Source organism: Triturus cristatus, chromosome 4_1 (assembly GCF_964204655.1).
Source record: "Triturus cristatus chromosome 4_1, aTriCri1.1, whole genome shotgun sequence".
Lineage (NCBI taxonomy): Eukaryota > Metazoa > Chordata > Amphibia > Caudata > Salamandridae > Triturus > Triturus cristatus.
Window position 1 is genome coordinate 146,334,306 of NC_140585.1, and position 5,386 is coordinate 146,339,691.

At 48.3% G+C, this 5,386-nt stretch overlaps 1 non-coding gene across 1 annotated transcript; it reads right to left on the minus strand.

The window, feature by feature from the left end:
• Positions 1-508: 508 nt before the first annotated feature.
• TRNAL-CAG (transfer RNA leucine (anticodon CAG)) lies at positions 509-591 on the minus strand. Its single transcript has one exon. It is a non-coding gene; the product is annotated as a tRNA-Leu (tRNA).
• Positions 592-5,386: the final 4,795 nt, after the last annotated feature.

Sequence of the window (5,386 nt, forward strand, 5' to 3'; positions counted from 1 at the left end):
TTGACATGGCCTCTAATACAACATGAGTTTATGTATTAAACCACTGGCAGCTGTTGCTGTGGAAGAGAGCTGCAAAGTGCCCTCGAAAGGTGATTTATTTATAACTGAGAAAACATGTTCTAGTTATTTCAGAATGTTATTTCATTTCGCAAGTCTTGTCTGAAGATAAAGTGCCACCTTGAGGGCAGAAATGGAACAGCTGCAAGATAGAAAGTAAAAACAATAGCCCGGGCAACAGACAGAAAATGTAAACTGTCAGAGAAATATAATTTGGTTAGGGGTAAAAAATGCACCCACGGTTCAAGATGTGAAACCGGAAATTAATTTCTAAACGACATTTTTCGAGTGTCTTTTCAAGTTCCTCACACAAATTTTTTCATGTTCAATAAAAAACATACATTTTAGTTACAACAGTGTATTCATGTTACTTTCAATTTGAACTGCGTGCTCTGTTTATATTGGCAACCACTTTAGAATAAACATATTATAATCAAAAACAAAAGATTGTTGTCAGAAGTGGGATTCGAACCCACGCCTCCAGAGGAGACTGCGACCTGAACGCAGCGCCTTAGACCGCTCGGCCATCCTGACAGATGGCTCGAAAGTCACACGTGACTGTGTGATATGTTGCAAATATGACGCTGTGTTGTCTGATTATTCGGTTTTTGGGACTAAGAGTTTCCTTTCAGAGGCGCTTTGTGTCTGACCATCACTCCAGTCTTGGCTCTCCACAATTTAAACAGGTGCACGAGCCAGGTCCAGTTTGCTGATGCGAAGTTCAGCCGTATTCAAAACCTTAATAAAGAGACTGTCAGGTGTGTACGAATAAAGGGGCATATTATCAAGGTCCGGCGTTAAAATTATCGCCGCTTTATCCGGCGTTAAAATTATCGCCGCTTTGTCGGCAGAAAACTGCCGCTAAAGCGGCGATAATGTGCTTGATAATATGCCACAGAGAATTCCAATAGAAGCCCAGGTTCACACCAGAACATGGGCTTCTATTGGAATTCTCAAGGGCATATTATCAAGCCCATTATCGCCGCTTTAGCAGCAGATTTCTGCCGATAAAGCGGCGATAATTTTAACACCGGACCTTGATAATATGCCCCATAGTGGTCAATTGAACTGCTCTAACAAGAGTAGAGATGAGGCAGTAAAGATCAGGCTGAGAGAGAAGAGGAGGTAGAAAGTGCAAGGGTGGATACAGAAGAGAGACTGAGAAGAGATAGATAGAGGGAGTGAGAGAGAGAGAAAGAGAGAGAAACGAAATAGAGCAAGGCAGGCTGGAGAAAGAGAGGCAGAAAACAAAGTAGACAGAGATACTATATTAGTGTTTACATGAGCTACATGTTGGGTTCAAGCAGCCCTGCTGGGCGCAGGCCTCTCCATGTGGTCCCTTTCTCATCCAAGTAGAAGGTTCTCTGTACAAGAGTAACAAGCCTTGGCTCCTGCAGTGCTTGTAAATACCAAAAAAGCATGGAACCTTTCTATCAAGCATTCCAATGAAAGCACGTGAAAAGTATCTATATGTATGTGGGTGTAAGTGTATATTTGTGGGTGTAGGTGCCCATAATGCACCCTTGATCCGGATTTACGTGCGTTCCGCCAGGTAGGGTTTGAATCCAGCGGGGGTATCTCAGCCTTTTATCCTCACGAGACTAGCTACATGGATACAGTATCAGCAAGCTGACTTCAGGCCACTTGGTAATTACAATAGTCCAACTGCAAGAACGGCAGACCTTTGTGTTCCAGATTAAATGAAATTCAAATACATGGGGGTGCACAGCTGAGAGAGTCCAAAAGGCAAGTAGTTTTAGAAAAATAACTTTTTTATTTTGACTTTAAAGAGTTCATCTGTTCTAAAATTGTCCAGCCAACGCGTTTCATTCCCTTATAGGGAACTTCATCAGGGCTTTTATTTTCAATTTGAGTCCGTGTATGATTTCCAAAAAATCATAGAGTAAAGTGTATTACACTTAAACCCTTGCGTCCTCTCCTCCTCCTCCCGATCCTTCCTTTTCCTGCTCTTCCGCCCGTCAGGATCGGGACGAGGAGGAGAGGACGCACGGGTTTAAGTGTAATACACTTTACTCTATGATTTTTTGGAAATCATACAGTGACTCAAATTGAAAATAAAAGCCCTGATAAAGTTCCCTATAAGGGAATGAAACGCGTTGGTGGACAATTTTATAACAGATTAACTCTTCAAAGTCAAAATAACAACGTAAGGGGCATATCTACAAGGCCAGGCGATAATTATTGCTCAGCACTCTTAGCGCGAGGATAATTATCGCCGGCCAACACTGAATTTTATCCCGGAGATAGCGTGCTATCAGCAAAGCTTATCTCCAAAGCGATAAAATTCAACACGCAAGCTGCCAACTGTGCGATTATCGCTGGAACTCCAGCGATAATCGCACAACGTTTGGCGAAAGCTTGCTGATAGGGCAAGGCAGACTTAGCCATGATATCCACCTTCCATAGGATATCATGGCTACGTCAGTTGAAAAGCAGGCATAAGGAAAGTAGCGATAACCATGGATAGCGCTACTTTTCTTATCGCTATGCTTGTTAGCGATTCCCTTGATAATTGGAGAAATGTCGGTTAGCGACATTTCTCCAGTTATTTCAGGAAGGAATGCCCACTTTGCATCTCATTAGAGATGCAAAGCTGGCATTCAGAAAACAGGCGCTAGGGCAAGGATTCACGCGATAGCATGACCTTGCTGATATAGCGATAAAATTATCACCGCATTTTGGCAGAAAATGGCCGCAAAAGCGGTGATCATTTTTTATCGCCGCCTTGTAGATATGCCCCTAATTTTTCTACAACTACTTGCCTTTTGGACTCTCTCAGCTGTGCACCCCTATATATTCGAATCGCACTTGGGGGCATAGCAACAACCGGCGATAATTATCGCTAAGTGCACTTAGTGCTAGGATAATTATTGCCGGCTAATTTTATCTATTTTAGCTATTTTTATCACTGAGATAGCATGTTATTAGCAACACTTATCTTAAAAGCGATATAAATCCTAGCGCTAACTGCCAAACGTGAGATTATCGCTGGAAACCCAGCGATAATCTCAGGAAGTTTGGCGTTAGCTTGATGATAGGAACTCACAAACTTAGCCATGATATCCACCTTCCATAGGATATCATTGCAAAGTCAATCCTGAAGCAGGTGTAAGGAAAGTAGCGATAACCCCTGTTTTCTTGCCGCTATGCTTCATAGCGTGGGGCTTGATGATAGGCGAAATGTCGCTATGCGACATTTCTCCTGTCATGTCAGGTCAGGAACGCCCACTTTGCATCTCATTAGAGATGCAAAGCTGGGCGTTAAGAATCCGGGTGCTAATGCCAGGTTTCTCGCGATAGCGTGACCTTGCTAATTAGGCGATAAAATTATCGCCGCTGTTCGTCCGAAAACGGACCAAAAGCGGCAATAATTTTATATCGCCTCGTTGCTGATATGCCCCTTGGTAATTACACTGATGGTTTAATTCCTGTACCGAGTCCATCACTGACTTCCTGGTACCCCAAGATCAATCAATCAATCAATCATTCGCATTTATAAAGCGCGCTACTCACCCATAAAGGGTCTCAAGGCGCTGGGGAGGGGGGGGGGGTCAGTGCTCGAAGAGCCAGGTCTTGAGCTGCCTTCTGAAGGAGAGGTGTTCAGGTATGGCGCGAAGGTGGCTGGGCAGAGAGTTCCAGGTCTTCGCTGCCAGGAAAGAGAAGGATCTTCCTCCGGCAGTGGCTTTGCGGATGCGGGGTACGGCTGCCAGGGCCTGTCCGGCGGATCGTAGAGTGCGCGGAGGAGTGTAGAAGGAGACGCGGTTGTTGATGAGTTTGGGTCCGAGGTTGTGAAGGGCTTTGTGTGCGTGGGTGAGGAGTCGGAAGGTGATCCTCTTGTTGACGGGGAGCCAATGGAGTTTTTTCAGGTGTCCTGAGATGTGGTGGTGGCGAGGGATGTCCAGGATGAGTCTTGCGGCAGCGTTCTGGATCCGTTGGAGTTTCCTCAGCAGCTTGGTGGTGATGCCCGCGTACAAGGTGTTCCCGTAGTCCAAGTGGTGACGAGGGCGTGGGTGACGGTCTTTCTGGTGTCGGTGGGGATCCAGCAGAAGATCTTGCGGAGCATGCGGAGGGTGTTGAAGCATGCTGAGGTCACCGAGTTCACCTGTCTGGTCATGGTGAGGGATGAGTCCAGGATGAAGCCGAGGTTGCGTGCGTGGTCGGTGGGTTGGGGAGTGCTGCCTAGGGCGGGGGGCCACCAGGAGTCGTCCCATGCGGTGGGGGTGGGGCCGAGGATGAGGACCTCCGTCTTGTCGGCGTTCAGTTTCAGGCGGCTGTCTGTCATCCAGTTCGCCACTTCCTTCATTCCTTCATGAAGTCTGGTCCTAGCTGAGGTGGGGTTGTTTGTGAGTGATAAGATGAGCTGGATGTCGTCGGCATATGATATAAGGTCCAGTCCGTGTTTGCGTGCGATGTTCGCCAGGGGGGTCATGTAGATGTTGAAGAGAGTGGGGCTGAGGGAGGATCCTTGAGGTACGCCGCAGATGATCTCCGTGGCTGTGGATCTGAAGGGGGGCAGGCGGACTCTCTGAGTCCTTCCGGAGAGGAAGGAGATGATCTATTCGAGGGCCTTGCCTCTGATGCCGGCGTTGCTGAGGCGTCGTATCAGGGTGCCATGGCAGACCGTGTCGAAGGCTGCGGAGAGGTCCAGGAGTATGAGGGCCACGGTCTCACCCTTGTCGGCCAGGGCTCTGATGTCGTCCGTGGCTGCGATGAGAGCGGTTTCGGTGCTGTGGTTGGTCCTGAAACCGAACTGTGTGGGGTCGAGGGAGTCGTTGGTTTCCAGGGCGTTGGAGAGTTGAGTGTTGACAATTTTCTCAATCACTTTGGCGGGGAACGGCAGGAGAGAGATGGGCCGGAAGTTTTTGAGTTCGGTGGGGTCTGCTGTGGGTTTCTTTAAGAGGGCGTTGAGCTCTGCGTGTTTCCAGCTCTCCGGGAAGGTGGCGGTGGTGAGGGAGGCGTTGATGACATCTCGGAGGTGCGGGGCGATGATGTCGTCGGCTTTGTTGTAGATGTGGTGCGGGCAGGGGTCCGATGGGGATCCGGAGTGGATCGAGTTCATGACGCGGGTGGTCTCCTCGGTGGTGGTTGGGCTCCAGGTGAGGATGGTGGTGATGTCGGTAGCGGGTTCCGGGGGGGGTTCGTGTCGGTGGTCGGGAAGCTGTTGTATATGTCGGTGATCTTGTGGTGGAAGAAGGTCGCGAGGGAGTCGCAGAGGTCCTGTGATGGGGGGATGGAGTTGTTTTCTGCGTCCGGGTTGGAGAGCTCTTTGACGATGCCAAATAGTTCCTAGCTGTTGTGGGCGTTGTTG